This window comes from Palaemon carinicauda, chromosome 8, assembly GCF_036898095.1.
Source record: "Palaemon carinicauda isolate YSFRI2023 chromosome 8, ASM3689809v2, whole genome shotgun sequence".
Lineage (NCBI taxonomy): Eukaryota > Metazoa > Arthropoda > Malacostraca > Decapoda > Palaemonidae > Palaemon > Palaemon carinicauda.
In genome coordinates, this window is record NC_090732.1 from 128,894,062 (window position 1) to 128,914,339 (window position 20,278).

Consider the following 20,278-nt stretch of genomic DNA (forward strand, 5'->3'; position numbering starts at 1 on the left):
TTCCTTCTTTACTTAATCCAGATGGCTCTGCTGCTCACTGTCCAAAGAAAAGGGCAACCCTGTTGGGTGATGCGTTTGACAGTAAACAGAGTAATGAAAAACTATTTTCCACATCCCAATTATTTAGATTTTCGGTCCCGTAAAATTAGAACTCCTGGTGGATCTTGGTGCTTATGGAGGTGTACCCCTAAATTATATTTTTCTAAGTTGTCTTTTATTTTTGGCAAGGTAGCAAGAAGAGGTTATTTTTGCATTTATTGTTTAATTGGTAATGTAACTCCATTAAATAGCTTTCCATAACTTCCATATTATATAAAGTTTTTGAACATCTTTTAGCAAAACGTCTTAAATATATGCTAAACGTAATCATCAGTTCCCTAGTTTACAAAGTAACTTTTGCAAAGACCTTGAAACACGTGATACCAGTCTTACAATTTCCAGTGCTGTACATAAATCCCTTGATTGTGGTCAGGATGTTCGTTTGATTAGCCTGTATTTAGTACCGATGTTGACAATGTCAATCATGGTTGTAGCTTAGCTAATAATAATAATAATAATAATAATAATAATAATAATAATAATAATAATAATAATAAGGCTCAACACTTCATAGTATTCTAGAAGTTTTATTCCAGCTGTGACCAGATTGTGGAATAACCTTCCTAATTTGGCAGTTGAATCGTTGGAACTTCTGAAGTTCAATCTTGACGTAATAAGTCTCTCTTCATAGTTTATATATGACAAATCTATTCAAACGTTATTACTGATCTTAAGATATTTTATATTTTGTATTCATTACCCGTTGAGATACTCCCGCTAGAGAGATATTGGGTTCTTTGACTAGCCAGACAGTATTTCATTGAATCCTCCTTTCTGCTTACAGCTCATTTTCCCTTTACCTACACATACACTGAATAGTCTGGCCTATTCTTTACATATTCTCTTCTGTCCTCATACACCTGACAACACTGAGATTACCAAACAATTCTTCTTCACCCAAGGGGTTAACTACTGCACCGTAATGTTTCAGTGGCTACTTTCCTCTTGGTAAGGGTAGAAGAGACTCTTTGGCTATGGTAAGCAGCTCTTCTAGGAGAATGACACTCCAAAATCAAACCATTGTACTCTAAATCTTGGGAAGTGTCATAGCCTCTGTACCATGGTGTTCCAGTGTCTTGGGTTAGAGATCTCTTGCTTGAGAGTACACTCGGGCACAATATTCTATATTATTTCTCTTCCTCTTGTTTTGTTTCAATATATATATATATATATATATATATATATATATATATATATATATATATATATATATATATATATATATAGTTTATATAAAATATTTATTTTAATTTTACTGTTCTTAAGATATTTTATTTTTCCTTGTTTCCTTTCCTCACTGCGCTATTTTCCCTGCTGGAGCCCCTTGGGCTTATAGCATCCTGCTTTTCTAACTAGGGTTGTAGCTTAGCAAGTAATAATAATAATAATAATAATAATAATAATAATAATAATAATACTTCTCACATAGTTTCTTTATATCTTTATTTCCTATTTCCTTTCATCACTGGGCTAGTGTCCCATTTGGAGCAAGTATCGGTATTTATTTTTAGAGTGAGAACGGAAAGGGAAGGATACTTTAAAAATAAAGAATAAAAAATAAAACTTTAGAAATTGAGTAAAATCCTAGCTCTTTTTTAAAAAGGCGGAAGCATTTTCTTATACTGAATTTTTTTCCCGTTAACATGCTATTTTTTTCTAGCAGTGTATTGTATATTTAAGTGAAATCTATTTCTCTTTCAGGTGTGCAATTTCTTAATTACATCAAACTGTTTTCATTCTCAACGAGTCATATTTTCCAGCCACTATTTAAGGCGTTGGTGATATAGTCTTAAATCAGGTCCCTCTTACAAAAAAGAAAAAATAGTTTATAGACGAACTTCCCTCTCGACATTGTTTTAGTTAGTAGTAAACAATTAGGCAGACAACTTGAAGGTGTTGCTTAACCATAAAAAGCAACAGAACCACAAACACACATACTCTCTCTCTCTCTCTCTCTCTCTCTCTCTCTCTCTCTCTCTCTCTCTCTCTCTCTCTCTCTCTCTCTCCTCTCTCTCTCTCTCTCTTTTTACTGGCCGTTTACTGTGTGTCCTCTGTCAACTCATGTATTATTCTTTTGATGATCACTTTGACCATGAATAAGGTTTCGAAACTTTTAATCTTCCCCCTTTTTGTCCGTATTCTAGTGCGTTCATATGTGGGTGTTTTCAGAAAAAAAAAAAAATAATAACTTTCAGAATCAAACATACTATGTATCCCGTTGCATTGCTCGTAGCTAAAGAGAGATGATGTAAGATGTTGAAGAAAAGAATCTTTTGATGATGAAGCTGAAAGAAACAATGTGAGTAATGAAACAAATATAAAGTTAATTACAGGAAAAATTTGGCCATCAAATATATGGGATAAGAATGGAGGAAACTAAATCAAACTAATAGCTCTTTAGAAAAGGATGTGATTTGGCAATAAATGAAAGAAAGAATTATCCTATGACCAAAATTAGGCTCACGAAAGTAATGAACGGATTATTAAAAAAGTAATAAGACGTATGGAAAACTTTGGCTTAAAAAAGAAAAAAAATAGACAATAAACTCTAGACATAATTAGAGTCATCCAAATCTTTATTTCTAATTTCTTAGAAAATGATTATCATTAATTCACAAGTACGTAATTTACTTTTATGGTTATGTCACCAAAACAAATTACACTTTTTTTTTTTTTTTTTTTTTTTTTTTTTTTTTTTTTTTTTTTTTTTTTTTTTTGATAAGCAAGGTGATATGCCCATTGTTAGGTCATGTTATATTTCAGATATACACTGTTCAAAAAACGTAATTTTAATCAGAAATTCTCCGTTCTCAGCCGTATTTCGGTAAAATCTGGCGACCGTAATTTTACATTACTTGGTATTTTCTTTTACGGGTTGATGACCGTAATATCACTCCTCACTCCTTTACGTCAATATAACCGTTTTAAAAACGGTAAATGCCTGGCAACATTTACTCCAGGTTTTTTACCGTTTTTATGGCAAATTTTTAAGTGTACTTACCATTTTTGACTGGAAGGCTGACGAACCATATCGTCGCACACCACATTTCTGTAATTGATTGTAAATTTCGGAAGCGAGATTTTTATGGTAGTTGACCCTGTTCCCGACCTCTCTATTTTAATTTACAAAATTTCAAACCACATATTGAAAGAGGATGATTGCTCTTTTCATTATTTATGTTATTTTATACTCTGTTAAAAAATTTGCATTAAAAAATATGGTAAATTCCTGGCAACATATTTTTCAGGATTTTTACCGTTTTATAAACGGATATATTGACGTAAAGAAGGATATTATGGTCACCAACCAGTAAAAAAAGATAAAGTTTGGTAAAATTACGGTCGCCCGTATTTTACTGAAATACGGCTGATTACAGTATATTTTACGGAGAATTTCTGATTAAAATCACGGGGTTTTTAACAGTATCTGCATGGGTATTAAAATATATGATGTGAAAAACATTATGATAATAATTCTATGAAAAACGCTTGGAAATCATACAGGTGATGGAATTTTGTTACTCTTAAGATTTTAAAGAAATCAAGTTCCTCACTCAAATGTATCTCCTTGAGACTCATATGGTGACTGCTAGGGAAGGTGAGGTAATATGAGATAAGGGATCTATTCCCTTACCTCCCTTCTTCTGTAACTCGACAACAGCTACAATTACTCCTCGGCTGTAATTCGTGTGTCATTATATCTCCCTCTTCTGCAGTCCCCCTTGTATTCCAAAAATGTAATTGTTCCCACTGCTGTCATTCTGTCGTCTTCCTTAATTTTAATCGCTCCTTTTGATGTAATTCTTGCGTTTCCCCTGAAATGTAATCGGTCCCACTGCATTAATTCATTCATTTCCGCCTCTGTTTTATTCCCTGTGGTCTCCGGAAATGGAATCACCGTCCAATCGCTCTCTTTGTTATAATTCTTACAACCCCCGGAAAAATACTCTCTCCCTCTTGTAATTTTTACAACCCCCTGATAAATACTCTGTTCTTCGAGGATGTAATCATTCTGTCGGCTGTAATTTTCATGTCTTCCGTGAATATGATAACTCTCTCTTCCTATCAATTCAGTCTTTGGAAAGCGATAGCTCTTCATTCTGTTTTCCTTACGACGTTCAAGCTTGGATATTTGCATTAAGTGTGAACGTTCTTTAGACATCTTGAAGCCCCTTGAGATATACTACATATTGGAGCCTCAACAGAGAAGTGTACACACGTTTCATACATGCTCATACAATATAATGCTCTCTCTCTCTCTCTCTCTCTCTCTCTCTCTCTCTCTCTCTCTCTCTCTCTCTCTCTCTCTCTCTCTCTCTGATAACAGAGCAACCTATTTAAGCTTGCCTTTGCATGTTTTATTTTGTTAGAATTTTTGTGACATTCTTGCTCGCAACTACTTCTACAAAAACTCGTTATCTGTTGAATTTAGGTTACTTGCATTCACCTCGCCTCCCTGTTAACACCAAGCAGTTACGTTGCCACAAGAAAGGTTCAAGTTACTGGAATGAACCAAGCTCCAGTCACAGCAGGTTATATAGCTTAATAGAAATGTGCCAGTGATACAGGATAAAAAGAGAGAAATCTCCGTTGGAACCTTTTTATCACGAAAGCATCTTTCAGCCATAAAGGAAATTAACTTGTGAAAGGAAAAGTGACGCACTGTTTCTTCTGAGGAGATAGCACGATTATTACATTCTCTCTCTCTCTCTCTCTCTCTCTCTCTCTCTCTCTCTCTCTCTCTCTCTCTCTCTCTCCTCTCTCTCTCTCTCTCTCTCTCTCTCTCTTTGAAGGGATATATTTTATGTTTGAGTCAGGCATATTTATTGTTGTTAGGGGAAATCTTATTTCAACTACATGATTAATTTGTAAAAGGTTTTATTCCACATAGCGTGTTTCAGAATACATGTAAATCAGTAAGTTAGCAACTAGATAATTGTGTCATGGCACAAGATAATTATACAGTACAAAAGAGAAAATATATTTTAGGTTCAGAATTACCCTCAGAGGCGATTCGGGTGGTCTACATATTTTTCTTTTATCATAACTAGAAAGAAAATGCCATATTGAAGAAGGAAATAGTTGGCTCATTTTAAAATGCGAATTATTTGTTTTAAATAGGTTAAAAAAAAGATTCCAAAACTATGTAGTAGAGAAAGAAAACAAAAAATCGAAGAAAGATCTCTATACTAACTAAGAAGTGTTTACGAAGCATTTGACCTCTCATCATCATCATCATCATCATCATCTCCTCCTCCTGCTCCTACGCCTATTGACGCAAAGGGCCTCGGTTAGAGTTCACCAGCCGTCTCTAATTTGAGCTTTTAATTCAATACCTCTGCATGCATCATCTTCCACGTCACGCTTTATAGTCCTCAGTCATGTAGGCCTGGGTCTTCCAGCTCTTCTAGTGCCTTGTGGAGCCGAGTTATAAGTTTAATGAACAAATCTCTCTTTTTGGGAGTGCGAAGAGCATGCCCAAACCATCTCCATCTACCCCTCAACATGATATCATCTACATATGGTACTCTAGTAATGGCTCTTATATTTTCATTTTTAATCCTGTAATGCTATTTAACTCCCAAAATTCTTCTGAGGGCTTTGTTCTCAAATCTACAAAATCTTTTGGGTATTGTTTCATTGTCAGACCATAACTCCTGTCCATACAGTAATACCGACCTCACTAAACTGATATATAGCCTGACTATATATAATCTTAGTGGTGAAAAAGTAACATTTGAAACTCAAAATAACTATTTTCTAAAGATAATTACTGCTGAGAGATAACTCCTGATCTATAAAGTGGAAAATTAATATCGCGAGGAAATTTGTATCTAAAATTAGCAGGTAGAATTTTCTACAATATATACTACCTTATTGTTCAGAAGCCTACATCTTCCCATTACTCCTCGTACATACATCTTTGATATCTCCCTTAGTTGGTGTTTCCATCCTTCTATTCCTCTTCCTGTTGTCTCAGTTCCATCTTCTTTAAAAGGGGGGAGAATGGCGAGTGGCGAGACCGGCCTACCTTCTGAATTTTCCATTTGAGCTGCGATATGTTCAGGCAACAGCACACTCGCCTGATAACGTAGCCCCAGTGCCTTACCTGACACGCCCGTCACTCCACAGTCCTCCTTACCCCCAGACCTTGTGGTACAGGGACCCTGTACCCTACCCTCCACCTTCCTATATCCCACACTCCCAGGAAAGGCTTGAAATCTTATTCTGTTAAATCCATCCCTCATAACACCTAACACGATCATGGATCTCATCTCTGTGGAGAAGTGTTGCTTGAATAAAAAAGATTGCTTTCAAAAAATATATTAAGATAAAATGATGGACTGTTTTCCTTTCTTTATTTGATAAACATATTCTGTTTTCGCGGCATTCTGTGTCACAAGAGGACTTCTCAAGCTTTAGGATTCTCATTCTGCTTCCGTTTTCCTTAATCCTTATGACCTGACCATCATATGCCGGGTGTAGTGCGACCCATTAGTTATAAGCATACCTCATCATTTCTTCCTTTTTATCATCTCCATCAGACTTATTTCTAGATCGCCATTTTAGAAAGAAATAGATTTTTTCTTTCTTGACTTTTTTTTTTATTATAACCAAGCTTCTGTCGAACGCTTTACAAGATATAAGACCCCATCTCCTCTCATCGGCCTTTGCACCAGGGTTTAAGCTTTTAAAGCAATTACCTTAGTTTGAGATAATTTGCATGGTTTCAAGGTAATTTTAAGTTAGTGATGTTTTTAAGTTGGTTTTACTAGCTTCAAATTTAAGGAAATTGGAAAACTTTTAAGGTAATTTAAGGTAAAAAGCAGAAGCATCTAAGGTAATGGCCACATGCTCAAGTTTAAGCCCTGCTTAGCACTCTAAAGAATTCCCTCTTTCAAAGTAAATTAAAGTAAATTACAGTTACATTCGCTTACGGGCTGCCAACGCAAGAACCCGTGTCTTACATAAGGCAAGGCAATCTCAACAGACAGACAGACAGACAGGCAGACAGACAGACTTTAATGCAATATGTCTGGTGAAAATTTTTCTTCTTCCCTTTCTGCCTTATCCTGACAAGTTTCGTCTGCAATGGGAACACTCAGGATAGCCGTGACTCGCCTCTGAAATTGAAAAATCATCCAGCACAAATATTTTTTATTGTCTTTCACCCTTCACCTTTGTATCCGCCTCTCTCTCTCTCTCTCTCTCTCTCTCTCTCTCTCTCTCTCTCTCTCTCTCTCTCTCTCTCTACACCTTTGGTATTTCTTGAGCGATGAAGCTGGGATCAGCACCTCGATGTACACAGTCCGAGAAATAATCTTTATAGATTTGATGCTCTGTCATGGCGGTGAATCTTTATTGTTGTTCTTTGTTGTGCAAATATCGTCTTTATGGATCTGTTATGGTTCTGGATATGTATTTTATGGATTATATTGTCGTCTTAATAAATTTCCAATGAGATTTGCGATCGTTTTATAAATGATTGTTTATCTTTTGGCATAATCATTATGGATTTTCCATTTATGGATTAATTTAAAATTAAAAGATGTTATTATAAGCGTCATTAACACTCAGAGATTATTGTGGATTGCCAAGTTTCTTAAGAATTACGTTAATGGATTCTATTTTTTCAGATATCTTTGAAGAATTAGAGTTCTCTTACTTGAGGTACACTCGGGCACACTATTCTATCTAATTTCTCTTCCTGTTGTTTTATTAAAGTTTTTATAGTTTATATAGGAAATATTCTAATGTTACTGTGCTTAAAATATTTTATTCTTCCCTGTTTCCTTTCCTCGCCGGGCTCTTTTCCCTGTAGGGGCCCCTGGGCTTATAGCATCTTGCTTTTCCAACTAGGGTTGTAGCTTAGCAAGTAATAATAATAATAATAGTAATAATAATAATAATGATAATAATAGTGTTGTATAAAGATCGAATATTCAAGAAATTACTCTCGAAAGAATTTTCGTAATATTTTCTTTCTTTCTTGCTAACTAAGCAACAACCCTAGTTGATAAAACAGTATGCTACAAGCTACAAGAGGCTTATGCCAACTTGTTAAACAAATAAGCAATTGCAATAATTTTGATCTCATGAAGTTACACGGATTCAACCGCCAGATATGGAAGATCATTTGGGCAAAAGAAAGGGCTAAGTGAACTGCACAAGTCCTAGGTCGAAATCCTTTTGGGTCCACCAGTAACATGTTATATTGTAAAACAGAAATTAGTAGATTTTTCTTTTTAACTGGAGATATAATCATTAGGGACTTACCTATAACTAGGATTTTTTTTTTTTATATATATATATATATATATATAACTGGATTCTTATGGATTTCCCTGATGGACTGGAAGCAAAATCTTCACAGACTGAAAATTTATGGAATAAGAATATTTTTGGATTTCTAAAAGCTTCTGAAATGAAATTGACAAAATAATTTTTGAGCTGTAACTGTTTAGGATATAAAATCTTTGTCAATAAGGTTTGGCTTTACAAAGTCGATGACCCTGCAAGTACAGTGCTTGTTTCCAATTCCAGGTCCATCATAATGGTGTTATGATATAGGAAACCTTGAATGGAAATGTCACTTATCTGTAGAATTCAGATAAGGCCGTGTTGTTTTTCTCTCCTCTTTTCCTAAATATTTTTTTTCTATTTTGGTACATTACGCAGTTTAGTTAACTGTTTTGTCGATTATACACTGTCAAAAACCCGTAATTTCAATCGGAACTTCTTCGTAAAAATATACTGTTCTCAGTCGTATTTCAGTAAAATACAGGCGACCGTAATTTTATCATACTTTTACTGGTCGGTGACCGTAATATCACTGCTTAACGTCATTATATCCGTTTTCAAAATGGTCAATGTGTGGCAACATTTATACCAGGATTTTTACGGCAAATTTTTAACAGTGTATCTTTTTAAGATAGAGTGAAATTGTGATTGTATTCCATTCGCTTTTTAAAGTTACATGGCTGATTATTTTCTTTAATGTGGAAAAGAATTGTTCAAAATTGACCAGAAAACGATTTTTATATTAAGACATTTGAAAAAGCCATTTAAGAAAAACAAAAGGAAGGTCATGCTTCATTGAGAAATGTGCTGGAATGTACCACCAAGCAAGAAAACTTGAACCCAAGATATTGGAGGGCCTTGGTATAGTCTATGTACCTACAGTACCTACCCATTTAAATAAGAGCGAATGATACATTTTTCTTGGTGTTGTTAAATGAGGGAGGAAAGGGGAAAATGTGTAATAGGTATGACAGATTAACGGTATAAGTGTGACCAAAGAAAAAAGACGTACCCACTGCTGGATAAAAAGATCTCTCTAGTCAGTCTTTAAAGGATCCTATTTATTTTAATGTTGTTACTGTTTTTAAGATACTTTATTTTTCCTTGTTTCCTTTCCTCACTGGGCTATTTTCCCTGTTGGAGCCCCTGGATTTATACCATTCTGCTTTTCCAACTAGGGTTGTAGCCTAGCAAATAATAATAATAATAATAATAATAATAATAATAATAATAATAATAATAATAACTTTTAGTTGTAGTTTCTCAACGGACGGTTGGTGCCTTGACCTATCTATGCCTAATAGTCGTAGTAGTTGAAGTAGTAATTTTTGGCCATGATCTTCCTAATTGGGTAGTTGAATCAGTAGAACTTTAAAAGTTCAAAGTAGGAGCAAATGTTTTTATGTTGACCAGGCTGACATGAGTCTTTTTATTGTTTATATATGACATACCTGTTTTTGACATTGTTAATAATTTATATAGGATTATCTGCTTTGACGCTGTTACTGTTTTTAGAATATGTTGTTAATTTATTCTCATCATTTATTTATTTCCTTATCTCTTTTCCTCACTGGGTTATTTTTCCCTGTTGGAGCCCTTGGGCTTATAGCATCTTGCTTTTCCAACTAGGGTTGTAGCTTGGCTAGTAATGATAATAATAATGATAATAATAATAATAAACCCTGATTCTTATGCACTTGGTCCAATCTATGCGGTGCGTGTTCGTTTATTTAGCATAAAATTTAGCAACAATAACGCTGTATCAAGGTGAACTAATATCATTTTAGAACCTTGTAACACAGATGACATCCCCTCTAAGAATCTGCGTATTAATTTATTTCGATATTTCTAGAACTATACACAACGGTGTTATCCAATAGTCACTTATAATAATCAAAGTGTCACGCGCTGCCCGGCGTTTTTAAGTACTTAATCTTTTTAATTGGTTAGGTAAATATTAATTTCTGTTTTCAAGATAATAATTTTTAAAGGTTTTTAATTTGTCAGAAATCATCAATTTTCTTATTTTTAATCATGAGAATAATAATTTTTCTCCGATATGGTAATAATCTTATTAATCATCCTTACTAGAATAATGGTAGAATCATTGTTTTTTAGGATTATTGAATTTTTAATGGAGGTATCGTCTCTTCTAAAATAGAGCCAGCTTTCATGTCATCGGTAATCTTTAAATCCAACATGAGTCATTATGTTTTGGTTTTATGACTGTAGTTGCACCACACATTCTAAACAACAGTTATCATTGAACCACGTAAAAAGTCTGGTATGATTTCAACATACGCAAAGTGTCTCTCTATAGCTGTTACAGAAATCTGTGGATTACATATATCAGTGGTAACAGCGGCTACAAAACCCTTTGTGTATAGTATTTACTTTTTTTTTTGGGGGGGGGGGGACGAGAGATACCATTTCTCCTATATGTGTATAAGAATTTTTTTGAATTTAAGCTTTGAAAAGATGAAAGGGATCAGTTTTTCCATATATGTTCGAGTATATTTCTCTCCAAGTTTTCAGCCTCAAATCCAAAATACAGATAATCTCTCTCTCTCTCTCTCTCTCTCTCTCTCTCCTTCTCTCTCTCTCTCTCTCTCTCTCTCTCTCTCTCTCTCTCTCTCTCTCTCTCTCTCTCTCATAGTTTTTCTTATTTTCAAAATAAGATGAAATTAAAATAATTTCATGTAATTTTGATACTCTCTTAAATCAGTTAATAACAGTATTAGCATAAAATTTATTTAATTCGATGCAAGAATTAAGATATTGTGTGTTATGGAAACTATCAACAATACATATTAATAATTTCTCTGAAAAGTAAGATTAAAAAGTGTTGGTTCAAATGAGATGACATGGGAGTTTTGTATCACAGCATTTTGATCTCAAAGATTAAACAACTCAGTAAATATGCAGTTGGCCACTACAATAAATATCCATTCTTCTTTGCAAGATCATTGACAGAATTCCAGTTCTTGGTAATGTGGCTCATGTAAAACCATCCATTTACTTTTCACTAAAAAACTGGAATTCCAAAAATTTCCAGTTATTTAGTTTTGCACTGCTTATAATTTGTTTGGTATTATCAAATCTATCTGAACACGAAACTTAATCGGCATCTTGATTTTGTGAGTTTGCTGTTAAACCTTTTTGCTAGAACACCAATCATAACAAAACTCTTTTGCTGTTTTTGTGATGTTGGCTTTGCATTCTCTCTCTCTCTCTCTCTCTTTCTCTCTCTCTCTCTCTCTCTCTCTCTCTCTCTCTCTCTCTCTCTCTCTCTCTCATTTGTCATGGAATAATGTTATCTCTTTACTGTTTTTACATTAATAAAGAACTACAAGGTTCGAATAAACAGTTTACGTAATGGGCTTAAGATCCTGGTTCGCAACTCTCTCTTACGTGTGAGCTTTCCATAATGTGTATTAATGAATATGATTACAACGCCTAGGTGATCAGGAGTTGGTCTGACTTTGCAAGTTAACTTATGCGTAAATGTGACGTGTAGATTCATTAGCAATGCCATTAATATTTTACCAGTATGTGTGTTTCAATTTCTGTTTATTTTCTTCCCTAACATATTTATATTGATTTGAATTTAGCCTTGTTTCTTGGGTAGTTCTCTTTGTCTTTAAGCATATATGCTTTTGCATTGTATTTATTTGTCATTTACAATATGATGTACTACGAAAAGACTTTAAAAATGGTTCAATGGTTATGCAAGATTTCTTCAAATTGATGTTACATAAAATAAACATGGTATTGTACCACTTTATAGGTTCGATTTAATGCTGTTGCAGCTTCCTGGCCTAATTTATATTAGGTTTCGATGAACTTTTGCGTATGAAAAGCCATTACCAATCTTTCATCACTTAAAATCCTTAAGAAAATAAGAACCAAAAAATACCTCGAGTCCAATCATCTGATTAGACGTCTTGGTGATCACATCATTTCTTCCGCAGTTAATCTTTGAAAATCTCATCAGCTTTCTATGACCTGCAAGGGATACTAGACGGCCCATTTAAAGGTTTAAAGGCAGCTCGTGAATGGCAGAGGCAAGGGACAGTGGCATTGCCCTATTAAGCAGGACAATGCCCAAGAGACTGATCATATATGATCAGCGCCCAAGCCCCCTCTCCACCCAAGCTAGGACTAGGGAGGGCCAGACAATGGTTGCTGATGACTTAAGCAGATAGACCTATAGGCTTCCCCAAACCCCCCATCCTTAACTCACAAGAAATGTGAGGTTGCAGCTACCAAAGAAACCAACGAGTCTGAGCGTGACTTGAACCCCAGTCTGGCGTTCACCAGTTAGGAACGTTACCACATCCCCATTGCTACATTTAATCGTTCTCAGATTAAAATGACTAAAAGTCATGTAGCGATAAGTCATTTATTTCATCTCGAGTTGTTTGAGATCTGAATTAGGAATAAACCATGGTCAATTGAATTAATCATCTTCTATTTTAGAAATACGACCAATTCTGTAATTACATGTTCTGGAAGTATTATTCCAATCACCTTAAGCAAATTCTGGGTTTAAATATTCGATTGAATTATCTTCCAGGGAAATTAGCGTCGTATAATGGATATGTCGGAGAGAAATGAGATTGTTTGGGGAATTGCCTTCTGTGTGTAATTAGAACTAATTTTAGATAATAGATTGTCGAGGAAATTTCCCGAAATGTTGAGGTCATTAATCTTGCGAAGGGAACTGAGACATGTTAATCTACGGCGGATCTAGTCAGGGTTCTTGAAAGGATTAAGAAAAAAAAAAAAAAAAAAAAAAAAAAAAAGATAAAGAAAAAAGTTCATTTCATTTATTGATTATTTTTAGAAAATACTAAAGTATGAAAGAAAAACGTTTATTTAATTTATTAATTATTTTTAGAAAATACAAAACAGAATAAAGAAAAAAAACTAATTTATTTATCGATTATTTATAGAAAATACAAAAACAAAGAAAAAAGTTTATTTCGTTTATTGATTATTTTAGAAAATACAAAAAGATGAAAGAAATGTTTATTTCGTGTAATAATTATTTTTAGAAAATAAAAAAAAATTAAAACAAAATTTGTTTCGTTTATTGATTATTTTTAGATAAAAAGTAAATAAAGTGGCATCAGAATTAATGAGGCTACGAAGTACTGGAAAACACTGTTGTTTATACTTTTTTTGGAGAGTTAATTGTAATAAAGCTTCCAACATAATTTATTGAAAAACACCTGTAGATGTATGATAACGGATTTCAATATATTGATAAACAAATATGGGTTTAATAGCAAAGTAAATAATGGCGGTAATGTTCCTTTGTGTTTCAGTTTACAAAGTGATTCATTCTGTTTTAGAGAATAAAGAATTGGTAATAAAAATTGATAATCACATTATCAGATATTTCTTGAAGTTATTGAATTAATGAAAGAGTAATGCGCATTCCTCTTTGGTTGATTTTTTTTGTTTATTTTATTTTATTTTGTTCTACATCTAGTAATGTCATTGGATTAGTATTGTTGTTAAGACTCCTGTTCTGGTCAACTTCTTCAACTCTCTCTCTCTCTCTCTCTCTCTCTCTCTCTCTCTCTCTCTCTCTCTCTCTCTCTCTCTCTCTCTCGTATGAATGTGTCGTAGTAAAATTTCAGAAATAATGTACTCTAAATTAGGTTTGAAATCCTATTTTTTTTAATAATTACATAAATACGTTCATGAATGTGATTATTCCTTCACTGTAACCATATCTCTCTCTCTCTCTCTCTCTCTCTCTCTCTCTCTCTCTCTCTCTCTCTCTCTCTCTCTCTCTCTCTCTCTCATATGACTGATAATTACATAAATACCTTCATGAATATGATTATTCATTCAGTGTAACCATTCTCCTCCCTCTCTCTCTCTCTCTCTCTCTCTCTCTCTCTCTCTCTCTCTCTCTCTCTCTCTCTCTCTCTCTCTCTCAAACTATTTAGCACCTTATCAGTAACAAGTTTAAACTCATATCACGAGTCGAGATTAATGTTATAGGCTTGCTGCGCAGATACAACTTATTTCGGTGGAGTAATTTGTGTCCTGAAAGGTTACTCATTACACATTCAGGCAACGACTTCAAATTACCCGTTCCTTCGGAGAAACTCCAGCTAGGGAACCCTACGTCTCTCTCTCTCTCTCTCTCTCTCTCTCTCTCTCTCTCTCTCTCTCTCTCTCTCTCTCTCTCTCTCTCTCTGTCGAAAACCAAACTTAATTTGTATTTCATCTCCTTCACTTTAAGCCTATGGAACACCGAAAAAATAAATTTTTTAATATTTGAAATAATATAGAGGGTTGTTTGAAAGATAAAGAGAAAAAAGGCAGATCTTTTGGGATTACAAAGGTAATAGAATTTTATTGGAGAATTAAAAGAAAGTAGGAGGTTGTCCTGAATGACAAAAAAAAAAAGAGAAGGATATTTTGCAAGACTAACATAGAATAAAAAGTTGTTTTGTAAGATCGAAAGTGTGTAAAAGTTGAATGACGAAAAAAATAGAAGGTTGCCTTAAAATACTGAAAGTGGATAGAAGGCTCTTTTAAAAGACCAAAAGAGAATAGAAGTTTATTTTGATAGATTGAAAGAGCGTAGAAAGTTTTTTTAAAAGACTAAAAGCGAGTATAAGGTTGTTTTGAAAGACCAAATAGAGTAAGAATTGTTTTGAGGCCAAAAGAGTGGAGGACTGTTTTGAAAATTCAAAAGATAGTGGAAGGTTATGTTGAAAGACCAAAAGAGAATGGAAGTTTAATTTGAAAGACATAGAGTAAACGATAGTTTTGAATAACAAAAATTTTGTTTTGAAATACCAAAAGCGTGTTGATGGTTGTTTTGAAAGACAAGAAAGAGAATAGTATTGGTTTTAAAAACTAAACAAAGAGAGTAGAAGATTGTTTTGAATGGCCAAAAGAGAGTAGAAGACCTTTTTGAAAGACCTAGAAAAAGTAGAAAGATTTTTATATATAAAATAAGTTATTCTTTGTCGAAATAAAGTTTATAAAGGTGAATGAGTGATTCACTGTCGAAAGATGAAGAGAAGAAGGATTTTGTGTACCATGAAAAATTATCTCAGGATTAAAGGCCACTCATTAATGGCAGAAGCAATGGACAGTGACATTGCCCTTGCAAGCAGGACAATGCCCTAGACTACTGACCATATACCATATGCTCAGCACCCTAGCCCTCTCCACCCAAGCTAGGACCAGGCAGTGGCTACTGATGATTCAGCAGATAGACTTATAGGCTCCCCTAAACCCCCATCGTTAGCTCTCAAGGATGGTAAGGTTGCAGACATTAAAGGAACTAACGAGTCTGAGCGGGACTCGAACCCCCGTTTGGCGATCACTAGGCAAAGACGTTACCAATCAGGTAACAACAACGGTATTAGTAATGAGCCTCGACTGTTTCTTAGGATCAAACCTATAGAATTTTGTAGAATTTCATGAAATTATATCCTCGTCTGCATACTGCGCTTTAGCGTTTAATTTGAAATTTGTTTATGCATTCTTTTATTGCCGACTTTTATTTCATTCAATTTTAGCAGTTGCAATCTATTGGCTCTGTTTACCTTTCCAAGTTACTGACTTCAATCCCCGAACAAAAGCCTGATGGGAAAAAAATTACCATTCGAATGAACTGTTTTTTGAACTGCACGCAACAGAATGGAATACAACCTAACGAAAGTGAAATATTTTCCCTGCATTAATTCACAAGTGTTTTTTACGTGTTTTGTACAACGTCGTTTCTTTGTTTTAAGTGTATAGCTTATAGTTATATATGTTTAATTCTGATTACCAGTTGGTGTAGTCGGCACTTTGATATATTACACTGATTAATTTGCTTATTAGAGTTTAATCAGTGTAAGCTGTTTAGTATAAAGAAAGATATATGGAATCATGGAGCAAAAATTTCAACTACTTGTTTATAATATATATATATATATATATATATATATATATATATATATATATATATATATATATATATATGTGTGTGTGTGTGTGTGTGTGTGTGTGTGCGTGCATCCATCTGTCTGTCTGTGTAAGAAATTCATCAGGTATCAGTGTGGTAAGAGATTTTTTCCCAATAATGCTTCACTTCTAAATAATAATTACCAGCTCGTGAGCAAGTTAATTTTTATTCAAGTTAGTTTCTGCTTCTTTGCTCATTCATAAGGAAAAACTCATTTTGTTCTTCTATAAAGGGAACGAGTTTCTTTCTCCATAATTTGAACTATTTGTTTTTTTGACGGAACGTGTTTGTTTTTGTTTGAGATTTTTCCTCTTGCGAAAAGTTTTTTTTTTTTTTCCTTTATAAATGTTTTAGGGAGAATAAATAAGTTGACTTATTTTCTTATTTCCATTTATGCGAAAAGGTTTCGTATTTCCCAATAAGCTAGCTGTATCAATGCCCATCTGTGAATAAAAATGATCTACACATGTTTGTTAGGGAATGCAGTTGTACCGCACGTGTTTCATACACGTACATACAATGTAACGCCATTGCTTTTTTTATATCTCTCACTCTCTCCCACACTGATAATAGAAAAACATGTTTGAGGTTTCCATTGCATGTTTCACATTATTGGAAATTTTGTGCCATGTTGCCCTCAACTGTTTGTATATAAGCTCGTTATCTTGTTGAATAACGTCACTTACATTCATCAACAATCTGTCGGAGTTCGTCCATAACTCTTATATATTTTCTCTGTATTTTCATTGAACATTCTCTTAGTTTTATTCATATTTATTTTCAGCCCTATATTTCTGCTCACTCAAATCTTAAGTTGTTGAGGTGTTCCCCGTTATTATTAACTCTTACATTTTCTCAATCTAAATGATTAAAAACTTCTAGGCATGCAGTGAATAATTTAAGAGAGATAGGGTCTCCCTGTCTAACTCCTTTCTAACATAAGATTCAGCTATCCCTTGTCTTTGAAGGGTTTTCATTGTTGATGAAGTTTTGACAGAATCAAAAGCTTTATCATAGTCTATAAATATCATACATGGTGGTTTGTCATACTCTTTTGATTTTTTCATGTCAGGGATATGCTCAGTTGTTTAATACCTACATCTGAAGCCTGCGTGCTCTCTTAGTTGATTAAAGTCTAGCTGACTTTCTATTTGGCCTAATATGATCTTTGTAAATGTTTTATATATTACAGAGAGTAAACTTATTGGGCGATAATTTGTCAGGTCTTTTGTGTCTCCCTTTTTCTGAATTAGTATAATGATAAGGTTTTTCCAGTCTGTAGGTATAGAGCATTCTTGTAAACATTCTGTATATAGTGCAGCCAGTTTTAATACTACGAAATCTCCTTTATCTATTATTAAATCAATTGTTAGGCCATTATTGTTGTTCAAATACACAACCACAAAGACAGACTTGGTTAAAGCAGATACACGTTCGGAGGGTTGCCATTGCCGATGTTTTTTATTTTTTATTTATTTTTTTTTTATGATTTTTATTTTTCTTCCTTATTCTTAAAGATTTTGCTATTTGCAGTGGTCGAATTCAATCGCGATTCTTTATTTCTACGAGGACTTGTGGAAACTGGAATTCAGAAACTGTAGATTGTGCAACCAAGTGTAAATTAATCGTAGTACAATTCTCATATCTTGCATTTATTAGTATGAGTTAATTCATTTATAGTTGGATGTCCTTAGATTATGCATTCTTTTTGTTTATTATTATTATAATTATTTATTATTATTATTATAATTATTATTATTATTATTATTATTATTATTATTATTCTGTTTATAGTTTTAATTTATTTGTTGTTTCAGTATGTTATCTATTTCATCTTTGTATTTAATTTAATGTCCATTTTAGTAGATTTACTTTACAACTCGATGGAATATTAATTGATTAAGCAATCACATGGTAGGAATTTATTCGCATTATGATTGTTGACCAAGAAGTACAAGATGACATCTACTCTGTCGATCAAGTAAGTCATTTGTTAGTATCTCCTTTCCTAGTGTATCATCGACATAAGCCAGAATCTCATGTTTCTCCAATAATCTTCTTATGGAAGATGAGAGTCTTTTGAAGAAAGAATAAGAATCTTGATATTTCTTTTGCCCGAGCGGACTAGCTTAAGAGGATAATAAGCCATGGCTTATGATAAAAGTAATTTTAGTATTTTTACTGCTGCTTTGGCCTTTGATAAACAAAATTATATATATCATCAACTGTCACATTAGTTTGATCAGTATCCCTTTTTTCCTTATACTTGATATATATATATATATATATATATATATATATATATATATATATATATATATATATATATATATGTGTGTGTGTGTGTGTGTGTGTGTGCGTGTGTGTGTGTGTGTATGTAATATATGTGTGCAAGTTAGTTTCTTATCAATGTCACGCTTTTTTATTTTGACAATCTACTCATTGTTAGTCGTAAAAAAATTAAAAAATCAGGATTTAAAAAAAGTGTTCTACTGTTTATCGAGGTGTTTTCCAGTAAGTAAGAATGTGATATATGTACACGTCAATTCCTAGCAATACATTCCGAAATGTATCCGGGAAAAACATTTCCGATACAGCATTTCTTAGAGCGGGCTTGGTATTTATTGGTATTGTGGTTCAACCTTTTCTTTTGTTCGAGATGGGAATCGTCATAAAGTGTAAGATTTTATTCATAATTTTATTCTAATTTACGTAATTGAAGTATTGATATTGAGGTATATTTTCAGAAATATGTTTGAGAGAGAAATTAGTGTATGGCAAACATTTATATCAAAATATGTCTTCTTTTTCCCCACCGTTACCCATACATTAAGGGGTCGGTTGCCTGATGTGCCCTCTCCAGTGCCTTCTACCAAAGGCATCCTCTTTTATCAAACCTCTTCTCTCCATATCATCCTTCACCTTATCTCACTATCTAATTCTTTGCTTCCCTCTCGATCTTCTCCCCCTAACAAGTTCCTCCCAAGCCCTATTCACTCCCTCCCCACCATTCATCCATAGCTAAATACGTGAACTTCTTGAATAAAAAAAAGAAAATTCACCATTGGTTTTAGCCTTTAGTCCAGCCTGAATTGTGAGTAATTAATAAATTTCAGCAATTTGCCTAATTCTCTTCCATTTACGAAGAACAAGCTTCTTTGACTCTGACGTTGTTACATCGCTAGTTTTACAAAACTTTTCTTGTCATTATCCTCATCAAACAAAAGGGCGGTTCTGGGCTTTTGACACTTAGTTTGATTATCGTTGTGACTTGTCTAGTGTTCAGATTGCTCTCTCTCTCTCTCTCTCTCTCTCTCTCTCTCTCTCTCTCTCTCTCTCTCTCTCTCTCTCTCTCTATGGAGTCTCCGCGGATGGACTAGTCTTTGAGACATCCAAAATCCTTGTAGTTCTCTCTCTCTCTCTCTCTCTCTCTCTCTCTCTCTCTCTCTCTCTCTCTCTCTCTCTCTCTCTCTAAATGGAGTCTCCGCGGATGGACTAGTCTTTGAGACATCCAAAATCCTTGTAGCTCTCTCTCTCTCTCTCTCTCCTCTCTCTCTCTCTCTCTCTCTCTCTCTCTCTCTCTCTCGCTCACATTGCTATTATGGTAGATTTGAGATGGAAAAAAATGGTTTGCGTTACCTATGAAAGAGATATTCTAAGTAAAGGAGCCAAGTTTAAGTCCAAATTCTATGAAAAAGTAACTGCCGTGAGAACTCACTCTCGCTGGTCCTCTGCTGAATGAAGAACAGTTGAACAGACAGTTCACTTGCTTAGCCTGTTTGAAACCAACAGTCGTTGAAATCTTGAGTGGTCTTTCTTTGGCTTGGTGTAACTGGCTGTTGGTGAAGAAGCCCGAGGTACAATCACTCATATAAATTGATGGATGTCCGG

General features: G+C 34.0%; 1 pseudogene; it reads left to right on the forward strand.

Annotated features, from left to right (window-relative positions):
• The window catches only part of LOC137645441 (uncharacterized), an 82,903-nt pseudogene that overhangs the window by 39,993 nt on the left and 22,632 nt on the right, over positions 1-20,278 (forward strand).